We start from the raw sequence: 13,569 nt of genomic DNA, 5'->3' as shown, positions 1-13,569 counted from the left end.
CAAGGAAGAACTACAAAACAAGCTTAAGCTAAAATAGACTAAAAAGACTAAGAAATGAAGGAGAGAGATCTCCTATTTATACAAAAAGATGAGAGCCATCTCATTAATGAGAATCCATGAATCTCTCCCTCTACCTCTAGAGTCCTAATCAAAATAGGAACTGATAAGACACATGTCTTCTTAGAGTTACAATACAATTAGGAGATGTGACACATATCCTCATGATCCCATGATTCTTTACACTCAAATTCGAATTTGTCCTTGGGGTGCCACATAAGGGTCTTCTAGAAGCCTCCTTTCAACCTACACATGTCAACAATCTCAACCCATTTGTTAGGTATAAGCATATGCACATTATTTTCTAATGTTTAACCACAAATTCACTTAAAAGGCTTAGAAATAATAAAGATTGGAAAAACATAAAGGTGGCCTAATGATAATGAAAGTGGGATGAATGTGGTGACATAGTAGTGAAATGGAGGTGAAATGGAGGTGATATAATGGACATAATAGTGAAAGTGTAATGGAAATGAATGACATTTTCAAGACTCAACACCCAGCAGCAATGCCAACACCAGAGACATCTTGAAGAACTGGGTGAAGCAGATGACCAAATTCAGGATGACACCCAACCAGGTCTACAAGACAAATCTACTGCGGAAGGCGTATCAATATTGGTCATCTTTGCATGTTGCTTGTATGGCCAAGAGAACATGGAAACCTTCCCGCAGAGTTGGGTGATCGTGTTGGACAAACTGGCCAGAGAAGGCAAAGCATGCAACTAGTTCGACATGTTGGCTCACCAGCTGCAGGAATAGGTAACAAGAGCTCAACAACCCCCCAAAGGTCATTAGGCAGAAATCTACATGTCCTCTTACATCTTGGATGCAATCTATACCCATTAGGAGTTCCCGGGCTTGAAGTGAGCATGGACATTGCTGGAGACCTTTGTGAACACTTATTGTAAGATTTTGTCTGAATGCAACTTTAGAGGAGTTATCACACAACTGTTCGATCATTTTGTCACTCTGGTGGACAAGATGATATTTGAACAGGATCCACCCTGCATGTCGAAGGCAACAATGGAGGCACTAATTGATATTTTAGATTGGTATGCCTCACCATTTTGCACCTTTGTACGGATGTACAGAGTGGAGAAGCCTCTGCATGTTCTACTGAAGTTTTCCTTGGAAAAACTCGTCATGCAGGAAGTATCATATCACATATCGGCAGGATTGAAAACTAGGTGGCACTGGAAGAAGAAGGCACCTTGGCCCGCTCTTCCGTTGCGGATCGGGTTATACAAGATAAGGAATTTCAAGAATGTGGATGTCGAAGCAGAGGAGATCAAGAAATATCCATTCGGCGCCCGAAGCTACAATTCGTATGACCCGCATTGTCTTGTAAAAGATCACTGCATGAGAGTACAGTTTCAGTAGATCCACGGGGCATGTCATTGGGTGGAGGAGGACCCATGGATATATTGCTACAACTTCTCCAGACCCAATGAACCAGTCGGCCTCGCTGTGAAATGGTTAGCGAAGCAGCATCCTGGAGAGCACCAGTGGCAGCAACAACAGAGGTGAACATACCAGTGGGCGGTAAGGGCAAGAGGAAGATTGTCGACAACATGGAGGAGGAACAAATCTGCAAGTTTCGAGCAGACGCACTTTTGCAAAAATTAGCTTTGGAAATAGAGGCAAAGAGGCAACAACGCGACAAGAGGAATGTGCAAAGGCAGAGAGAAAAATGGAGAAAGGAGGAAAGAGAGAAAGAGTTGCATGAGTTGAAGGAGAAACTCCGGAAGGAACAAGAGCTGCGCAGACAGGAGAAGGAGGTGCAACAGGAACATGTACAATAGGGGGCCCAACATGTAAAAACAGATGAAACTGTGCCCGTACAGGGAGTCGACTCATCAAAACAACTGGCATCAGGCAGACGGGGTGAACAATTGCAGGAGCATGACTTTTCTCAAGAGATTGAACAAGCACTTGAGCAAATGGATACAGACATGGAGCAATAGGAGTTAGAGAAAGGCATCGATCTCATGCCTCGCCACCAGGAGGTCATTCCACCAGCTTCACCGGATCCAGAAGCAGAGCAAGTCCTGAGCAACCAATGAGACACTGAAATCCTTGGAGACAATCCAGAGGGAGAGATGCACAACATCTCATTCGCTGAGTCCCAACATAGAGTTGTGCAGTCTCACAGAGTGTTGACTCCGGATGATCACACATCTCCTGCACAGTTTGAGGAATGAGTGATTATGTCTAACGCTCATAAACATCCAACAACATTGGCCGATGCTACCGGAGTATATGCTGAAGCCACTAGCTCGAGTGTTCACTTCCTGATCGCTAAGAATGAGCGAATGACTAAGGAGCTACATATGGCCAAGCAGGGAGGAGAATTGGTTACATCATCTGCTCGAGCAGAGTTGAAGAAGGAAATACTGGATGAAGTATTGTCCCATGACACAGTCATGCGGGCATTGTATTCCAAGTTTGGTACTGTGCATAAGGTAGTTGTCCACCTCAATGGTTGGCAGCAACGATGTGCTAGGCAAGCACATATCTTGTCGAATGTGCATGTTGCTGTTGATATCATGCAAACACGGGCAATGAGATACAAGGGAGCCCCGCTGCATTTGGCTAAGATGATGAAGCCAGAGCAGTCGAGATGAAGGCATGCATCCAAAGTCAGATCTAGAACTATGAAGATATCCCACAGCTCATCACTAATCTACAAGATTCCCATGCACGAGTATTAAGGAGTATGGATGTTGTTGTGTGCGCACATGTGATCCCACCTATTGGAACACTCACCCAAGTGAAGACAAAGGCACAGGTCCCACTAGAGCTTGACTCATACTTTGATGAGTTGATGCACATAGCCACCAGCCCAGACTTGGTGATCAATGCAAACACCATGCACAAGTATGTTGTTGATCCGACCACATTCAAGACAATGATGCACATGTTATCAAACGAGTTGGACAGAGGAGCTCGAGCAGTGTACCCATATGATATGGAGGCAAGAGTTTGTTTCTAGAAAGATGTCACCTTCGAGTACACAGACACCATCATAGACTATCGATCTTGGCATCAGTTCACTATTGTCTATCACCATGAGGATGTCGAAGAGATGATATTCTCACAATTGTCGGAGTCATAGTGATGTCTTGCATGGCTTGCTCAAGCCTATTTTGTCTCACATGGGTACATGTGCAGATTGTATGTAATGTCTTGTCAAGTGTAAGTTCAAGTGTCGATAGTTGGATGTAACAGTCATAGAGTAGATGAAGAGTCATGAGGGTAGATGAACTGTCACAAAGGGGAATGTCAAGGGCCACCCCAAACTTTGCTATATATAGTACCTCATAACTCATTGTAGAGGCTTTTGGTCAACCAAGCTTGTGATAGGAGTATCTTAGGGAGGGCTTGGACAATATTGCAATGAGCCTTGGCTTCCCCAATGTGTAGAGCTAGTATATCTCTTTGGAGGAGCAGGCGGTTGTGACTGTAACGTTTTGCTATCGGAACTAGTGGTTGGACATGGATGTATTGTATGACTGGAACTTACACTTCTTAATATAACAGAGCCAACACATTTCATGCATATGTCATATTGTATTCCAGCTATCTTGTTTACTCTAAATTATATATATATATATATATATATATATATATATATATATATATATATATATATATATATATATATATATAGATATATATGTTTTCTTACGCATGGATTTATGGACTATTCTATATAAGTATGTATGTATCTTACTAAAATGCGCTGATTGGTTTATCCATCACTTTGGATTTCTTGCTAACTTGGTTTCTAGTTTGTAATGCATCTTCGCTCGTGTGTTCCCTTCCAAGCTGTGTGCTATCACATGTTTCCAAGGGGTGCACTCACCCCACTTTCCGTGTGTTAGAACCGTTCATGCACCTTCCTTGAATCGCCGCAGCCGTCACACCCTTGCTACCAATAGGGACATCTTACTTGCCTCTGTACAAAACTACGGTCAACACGATACCGTACGACCCACTGTTGGGACCCATACACCAAACGGTCTGAGGTCTAATTGGGACTTCTTACAGGGGAGATCCCCTTACATGTTGGTGGGTCTAGCACCGTCAACATTTCTGGCGCTAAAAGGAGGGCCAGATGACAAGATGTGTTCTCTCATCTTATTTTGACCTTTTCCCATCTATCATGGATGCTGTTACACTCATCCCTCCACGATGTCTTTCGCATGTCAAATCTCTCCACATTAGGAGGGAGTTTTTTGATCTCTTTTCGGATTCACATATGATGTTGAAGGCAAAGTGGCTTGGCCTGTGTTCTTACATGACTTCCTTGCCATGCTTGACAAGGAAGATGGATGTTTTGACGAACAAGCCAGCCTGCTGCTTGCACACACACTTCGCAAATCCCCACGATGATAGTGCTGCAACCTACCGGCTGATAGCATGCACTCACTTGAGCAATTCTATGATCTCATTGAAGATACTTTCCATCATTTTGATCTAGAATATCTTGACAAAAAATGTTACAACAACGGAAGGCTCCACATGAATCGCCTATGGATTTTTGGCAGCGCTTCCGTGATTTGCAGTTTCAAGCTCCGAAAATCCAGATGAAATTTCCTTATTTTTGGGCTAAATTCGAGTATTGTCTTAACAAATTAGCCCATCCCAAGAAGAAGTTTTAGCCCAAACCTCGCTCAACATACTTCAATGATGGAGCTGCACAATCATAGACAGACACGATAATTGTCACAAGTGACTGTTTGCCGTCCCCTCATCAAATAGCTCCACCACTGCAGAGTGATGCGGGAAAACATACACACACATTCGTTCAATTGTCACATCCTCCCAACATTACTTCACTTAATTTTTGCACAGATTTGATTGTGAGTTCTTTGAGTTGTCACATGCATTTTGTACCAAAACCTCCATCTTTGTACTCGGATGATCCTGCAGATGATACTGTCTTGTGTTGCTCCATTCCAGACTTTAAACCTATTGTGAATAAGGATCAAGCCATCGACGGAGTTGGTGTTGCACAACCAACATCCGCTGTCATTCATGAAGAGTATGACTGGGAGCTTGAGCATAAAAACTTGGTGAAGGATGACACCTTTTTGTTCGAGCCTCCTTCGTTCTTCCCTGACCTCTTTGGTGAACCTGCCATTAATGATTTTGCATGTGTATCTTCATCTACAGATGCACCCATTGTTGATTAGTCGCAGGACACACCGGATGTCATTCCACCCTTCGACAATGGAGAGAATAAATTATTAATTGAAAGTCCACTTGACTTTTCATCTGCCTTTTCTGGAAACACAGAGGGTGAATTTGTCCGCTTATCATCTACCCCTCTATTTGATTCATCAGATCATAACATAGCTACCGATCAAACGAGAAAGTGAACTGGTACCCGTTTTTTTGATGTAGCAAAAAATCACCCAAGTTTGAAAACTGGTGATGCCAGAATGCAATTTTTTTTTGGGCATATTTTTGGCACTTTAAATTTTCCTATGTATCAAGTATGAACTTTTTTTTTCGATGTTAGTAATTTTCATGTTGATTTTGAAAAGTGTTGATGGAGCATCAAGACATTTTTTTAAATGTTAGTGATTTTCACACTGATTTTGAAAAGTGTTGATGCAACATCAACACATTTTTTTAAAGGACTTATTTTTTACACTTCAAATTTTTTTATGTATTAAGTGTACACGAATTTTTTTGTTTGCGATTTTCATTTTGATTTTGAAAAGTGCTAATGAGCATCGACCCTTTTTGCATAGAAGGCTTAGTTTTTACACTTTAAATTTTCTAATGAATTAAGTGTGGATAATTTTTTTAAAATGTTGGTGATTTTCGTGTTAGTAATAAAACATAAAAAATATAATAATAAAAACATGACAAAAAAAATTCAAATACAAAAAAATATATATAAAAAGAAAAAAGAAAAAACCTATAAAAATGTAAAAAAAACATAAAACATAAAAATAAAACATAAAGCATCACAAAAATAAAAATAATAAAAACATGTTAGTAATAAAACATAAAAATATATATAAAAAAATAAAAAAAACATGACAAAAATTAAAAAACATAAAAATGCCCACGGGGCTTTGGATTGACAGTGAATGGTTGTACAGTTAAGGCACTCCTTGCGATAGGTCACTGGTTCAAATCCCCTCTGGGTGCTTAGGTAGTATTATATAAGGAGAAAACAAACAAACAAACAAACAAACATAACAATAAAAAATAAAAATAAAAATAAAAATAAAAAAACATGACCAAAAAAAAAACATAAAACATGTTAGTAATAAAACATAAAAATATAAATATAAAAAACATGACAAAAACAAATCAAATACAAAAAATATATAAAAAAGGAAAAAAACAAAAACAAAAAACTTGTACAAATGTAAAAAAAAACCAAAATTAACTCGTAAAAATAAAAAAAATTAAATAAAAAATTAATGAAAAAAACAAAAAATAAATAAATAAAAGTAAAAAAAAATAAAAAATGATTTTTTTTCAAAAAAATAAATATAATTTAAAGAAAAACAAATTGATCCACACAAAAAAATCTAAAAACATACTTTTTTAAGTTAAAAAAATACCTCATTACAAAAAAAAAAACTTAAAATAATTACCAAATAAAATTAAAAAAATTAAGAAAAAAATTTAAATTAAAAAAAATAATATTTAAATTAAATAATTTAAATAAACAAAATAAAAAATTAAAATTAAAATAAAAAAAAAAATTAAAAACTAATTTTTTGAAATTAAAATGATAAAAATAAAGAAATAACATTTAAAAAAAAATCAAATCAATTAAAAATAATTAAAAAACAAAGCAATTAAAAAAAAAACAATTTAAAAGAAACATTTACAAAAAAAACAATATAAAAAAAAAAACCAATTAAAAAAAAAAAAAATTATAAAAAACCAATTAAAAAAAACAATTAAATAAAAAACTTAAATAAAAAAAAAAATTAAAAAAACAATTTAAAAAGCAAATAATTAAATTAAGAAAAAAACAATATAAAAAAAATAAATTAAAAAAACACATTAAAAAAATTGGGCCCCACGCCCTCTTGACCCCTCTCCTCTCCCCTTCCTCACCCAACCTCTCCTCTTCCTCACCTGGCCCCCACCACACCCCCCACGCTCACTCCTCTCCCTCCTCCCTCCACTCGCCTCTCCCATCCCCCACCCAGCCCTCGGCTCCCAACCCCCATCGCCTGCCCTGACCCTCTCCACTCCCCTCTCCAACGAAACTTTCAAGGATGGAAATTTATCTTAAAGTTTAGAAACCTTGGCGAATCCCACTAGTCCATAATATGAAATCTATAAAATGTTTGAAGATATTTTTGTAAAAATATTCATATTTATAATATTTTTATATAGTCTATATATAATTTTTTGGCGATATTTAGGGTAATATAATTTCATTCTATAAAATTTGGGCGAATCATTTTTACAAAAAAATGGGAATTAACAATTCTTTTTTTTGGAAAAAGTGTAGAAAATTAGCCCATGGGCGAATATTAGCCCCTTAAATTTTCCCTGCCCCTCTCTCCTCCCCCACCCGGCTGCCACCCCACTCTCCGCCCTCACCCCTCTCCCCCAGCCCTCATCCCCGTCCCCCTCCCTCCGCTCCCATCTCCCCTTCTGCACACTAGCCCTCACCCCAACCTCCGCCCTCACCCCGTCCCCTTACCCCTGTCCCCCTCCCCCCGTTATCCCCCTCCCATCCCCGCCCGGGCCCCCAGCCAGTGGCCAAGAGGCCACTGGTTGGGGGCTCGGGCGGGCAGGGGAGGAGGGTAAGGGGGGAGGGGCAGGGGGGTAAGGGGCGGGGGGAGGGGAAGGGAGGGTAGGGGAGGAGGGAGGGCGGGTGGTGGAGTGGGGGCCGGGTGGAGGAGAGGAGAGGGGAGCGGAGGGAGGGGGCCGTTGTTGTAATTCGTAATTGTTTTTTTTTTTTTTATATTTTTTTAATTGTTATATATATATATATATATATATATATATATATTATTATTTTATTTTTTTAAATTGTTTTATTTTTTAATTGTTTTATTTATTATTTTTTTATTTTTTTTATAATTTTATAATTTTTAAATTTAAATATTTTTTATTTTAAGTTTTAAATTTAAAATTTTTTATAATTTAAATTTTAAAATATAATGTAATTTATTTATTTTCCTTTTAACTTTAATATTCTAGGCCTGATGATGAAACACACTGGCTGGTGCGAAACGAATCGACCTAAATCTACCTGCGGTAATAATTTAGGGTGATGTATTTACGATCTCTCTACAGTAATAATTTAGGGTGATGTATTTATGATCTCTCTGCGGTAATAATTTAGGGTGATGTATTTGCCATCTCTCTGGTGTAACAATTTAGGGTGATGTATTTACGATCTCTCTGTGGTAATAATTTAGGATGATGTATTTACGATCTCTCTGTGGTAATAATTTATGATCTCTCCGCGGTAATAATTTATGATCTCTACGGTCATAATTTACGATCTCTCTGCAGTAATAATTCACGATCTCTCTGCGGTAATAGAAAAACAATCTGGGGCATGTGCATCTGCAGTCTGGCTTGCTGACATCAGGTACACACATTCCTTATATTTTTATAATACATATCTGCTCATATATTTTCAAGTATGAATAATTCACCATAATTACCAAAGATTACCAAAGGTAGACCTAGCAAAGTTACTCTACAGAGCCTCTATGAATATATAGAGTCTTTAGAGAAACGTAGATAAGAAAGAGAAGTCAAGCTACAAACAGAGTTAACAACCATGCTGGAAAATAAATTCACATCTCTTGAAAACAAGATCCAAAAACAAATAGAAAATAAAATTGAACTATTGGAGAATAAGATGGAGGCAATAGAGACTAGGTTGCAGGTTATAGAAAAACAAAACCAAGATATGAACCAAACATCCCAGCAAGTAGATGCTGATACTTTATAGAGTCTTAAAATGAAGGACATGATTAAAGAGCTAGAAGAAAAAGTTAATAGCCACCTCACCCTAAATAGCGTGGAAGGTAAATTAGATCAAACCAATTAAAGATGAAATGAAAAAATTGATAGAATTAGACCATGAGCGTAACAAAAGGGCCTTGAACCTTATAATCTTTGGTTTGAAAGAGGAGGTAGACGAGGATACTTTTGCGATAGCCCAGACATAATTACATAACAGATTACAATTGAAACAATGTGTCTCATAGAAGCAACAAGGTTGGGGAAACTAACTGAGAATAAAGGAAGGCTGATCCGAATAAAGGTGAGCTCTACTGACCATAAGTATGACATACTTAGTAAAACCTCAAGTCTAAAAGGAACACGAATATTTATAAATGAAGATCTCATTCTAGAAGATCAAGCAGAATTGAGAAAGGAGCTTCAAAAGGTAAAGGAAGCTAGGAAGGAAGGAAAATGGGCAATAATCAGAAATAGAAAAGCCGTTATTCGAGATAGAAACCAAAAAGATAATAAAAAATAGCAACTCAACATGCTCCAGGTTCTTTCTTGGAACTGTCGGGGCTTTCCATGGAACAAAGGCCCCAAGCTAAGTTGGATCTCGAATGATGTTGATATTATTTTGCTTGTTTGGGAGCACGAAGAATCTAAGGTCCCTAACATAGATGGCTTTACATTATGGTCTACTTGGAATAATCGATCCTCCCGTAGAGGTATTTGGGGTATAACTTGTTACATTAAGAAGAACATCTCTCCCCATGCTAAGATTTATAAAAACGACCCTTACAACCAATATAGTTGGATATGTAAGGCCCTATCTTAGGGTCTTCTAACAGATCTATTTTCTCTGGAATTTAAATGCAATAAGAGGCAATAATTTACTTTCTTACAATACTTTTAAACAATGAAAATTTTGTCGTTTACATTCTAATCCCTATAACTTATAGTGAACATTTCATTTCAATAATTTACATGAGTAAACTATGCATAGAGGAATACCTGTACCGATGGCTGGTGGAGATGCCCTTAAGCTGCTGCTCCTATTGAAATGCTTCTCTTGACTAACCCAACTAGATTTACCTCCCACCCAACTAGGAAATAATTCCTAGCCCAGGAAACCTCCACAGGTTCCCTAACCCTCCAAGTCCAAGTCCAACCAGATGTAGTGTGTCCAAATGAATAATCCAGACCAAGATAAACAATATTCCCCTCCTCTCAACTAACCCAAGAAACCTCCACAGATTCCTTAGGTGTCCAAAATCACAGCAATCCTAAAATCACAGCCAACCCAAATCACAATCAACCCAAATAACAACCAACCCCCAAAATCAAAGCAAGACCCCACATGCCCTTTTCTCCCTTCCTTCTTCCATTTTTATACCCTCCCTCTTCTCCACCTCAAACACCTCTCATTAATGTCATTAACTTCTCCTCCATCCTTACAGTTGACTTCTCTTCTCCCAAGTAAATCTGGGAGTACATTTGGAAATGTGATATGAATATAAAATTGGGAAATTAATGGGAGAGGACCATATCTTCTCCCAAGTAAATCTGAGAGTACATTTAGGAATGTGAGATGAATATATATATTGATAATTAAATGGAGAGGACCATGTCTTCTCCCAAGTAAATGTGAGAGTACATTTGGGAATGTGAGATGTAATTAAGTGGAGAAGACCATGTCTTCTCCCAAGTAAATGTGAGAGTACATTTGGGAATGTGAGATGAATATATATATTGATAATTAAATGGAGAGGACCATGTCTTCTCCCAAGTAAATGTGAGAGTACATTTGGGAATGTGAGATGTAATTAAATGGAGAGGACCATGTCTTCTCCCTAGTAAATGTGAGAGTACATTTGGGAATGTGAGATGAATATATATATATATATATATATATATATATATATATATATATAATTTGAAATAATGGAAGGAGACCATATCCTACCTAAGATTCAATTTGAGAAGGCAAGTTGGGAATTTGAATAAAATAGAAATAATGAATTTTATATTAGTAAATAAATTTATAGTTTCCAAAATGAAGGTATTCACCAATATTTCTCAATATTTCAGGTAATGTAAACATTAATAAAATTTGCATGATAAGATTTAAGTGGGGCATTACATACACCTCTCCTTCAGAAAACTTTGTCTTGAAGTTAGAATGAAAAGATACAAGGAGTTCGAAAGCATAGCAAACCAGAGAGTTATAGCAGCAAAACTTGATAAGTCAAAAAATGACATTACTTCCCATCAAGAGTCTCCAACTAATCTATATCCTCCTATCCATCCTGACCTACTTCTGTTCCCACCCTATCCGTCCTTTGCTGCTTTATCAATGGCAATGGCCATACTAACCACTGATAAAACTGACATGGTGGACGCGTCGACTATATCGACCTAACTTCCCCAGGAGGCAACTGGCAATCATCATCAGATGTCTAAGGGAGTGTGTCCACCATTGCCTTCCCACGATTCTAGGTTTCGGAGGATACACGGTGGGAAATGCCTCCACCCCTCCTTCACAACTAGGGTCAACGCCCTAACACGGACCACACTACAAAGCTAGTTGGACTTGTCATCGAATAATCCAATCAGGTTGTCTTACCGCCTGTCATTTGCATTTTACTCATGTCATAAGAGTGCATATCAAGTGGATACCAAATGTAGTAGAACAATGTACATTATACCTTCCCCATGAGAAGTCTCGACCTTCCCTCAATGGAAGATTAGATCTCGGCTATCATATAGTTCTTTCCCCCTGTGGGTTAGCTCTCATTCATGCATTTATATAACAACAAGATATATAATCCTCATGTTATTAAGTCTAGTACCCACGTGTCAATCTTGTAGTTCATACTGGAAATAAATCATGAATTCACTAAGTCATTCATTTAAACAAATCATATCCACTTGAGCCATATATGAAACAAAATAATTATGATAAGTCACATACTAGATAATTCACCACTAAGTGAGTCATACATTTAGGCCATACATCAACCATTTCCATCATCAATATCAATCTATCAATTGATTTATATAAGTAGTTTCATGTGTCCAACCAAATGCATCAATATTACATAATGTTCATAAAAAAATAGCATGGGACTACAAAATAGAGCCTTAGCATGGGTAGCTATCTAAGTCAAAATGGACATCATAAATGCTCATGTGAAATCCTTGTGGAACCCCTTGATAACAATTAGAGTTGAAACAGATTCAACTGTCTGCCATGGAAAATAGCATTTGAACTCGGATATGTTATAAGGTGGTAAGCAATGGATCAGTGTACTATCAATTCCACTAGAAGGTGCTAGAATAAGTTTCATGCATATAATTTCTTTAATACCTTAGTGAATATAAAAGTCCCACTCTTCCAATTCGCTGGTTTTTTTTTTTTCTTTCAACTTCTAAACCAATTATTTAACTTGAAAATAAAAGACTCAAAACTTCAGAAACCATTTCCATCATGATTTTCATACTATATATATATATATATATATATATATATATATATATATATATATATATATATATATATATATATATATATTTATTTTTATTTTTTATTTTTAGATTGGGTCACATTTTGGGTATAAAATACTGGCTCCATTGTAAAGCTATATATGGATGCTAATGTTCTTGCTATACATGTTGAGGAAAAGGGCTTAGATTAGGTGAAAGTTTGGGAAAATTTTTGATAGATAACTCTGCAACCGATCACCTAAGCTAAAGGAAGTCTATGTTATGCATTGCAACACTGACCTTGGGGCATGCTTCTCGAAACAATTTCAAAAAAAAAAAGAATCCTATGAAGAATGTGGTCACATCTTGCACTTGACATGTGGAATGTAAGGCAGGATTGTACAATCCATCATATAGGAATCACACCACTAGGGTAGGTATGGAACCTTCATAAAGACTGTCTTGTAACAAGTATATTCTTCATTATATTTTCAACATGTTGTATCCCTTGGATAAGGCTTGAGATTACCTAATGGAACCCTTACCTGACTTCACATTTTGTTGCCAACCATGATAAAAAGTAAGCTTTCCATATAGGCTAGTTAAAAATATTGCATGGCATTGCCATAGACCTAAACAAAGTTCGGCAAGAAGAAAATGCATGTTCTCCAAACTGACAATGTAAGCTTTTAAGAATCATCCAAAAAGCCTAAAAATGTTAACGGGGTCTTCAATTGGCTTCAGTCAAGACAACGAAGGTCATTAAACAAAATAGGTAGGTTATTCCAAAGGACCCATGGTTCAAGGGAAATGCCTTGACTATGCAAGAACAAAAACAATGGCTAAAACTGGACCTTATGATGAGTAGGTAATACAAATTACTAAATACAAATAAATTTTTTTTACGTCTTCTTTATATGTGTTTGTATCATGTAAAATGCGTATGCATATACTCATCGTGCCTATAATTAGGGAAGGAACATAGTTGATGGTGAATTTTAATGTGTAATTGAGTGTGTGTAAATTTATTATTCTATACAAGGAGAAGATATATTCATTTAAATTT

Source organism: Pinus tabuliformis, chromosome 1_2 (genome assembly GCF_031772625.1).
Source record: "Pinus tabuliformis cultivar Carrire ecotype Pingquan chromosome 1_2, CPIR1, whole genome shotgun sequence".
In the NCBI taxonomy this organism is placed as follows: Eukaryota; Viridiplantae; Streptophyta; class Pinopsida; order Pinales; family Pinaceae; genus Pinus; species Pinus tabuliformis.
Note: the sequence above shows the minus strand (reverse complement) of the source record.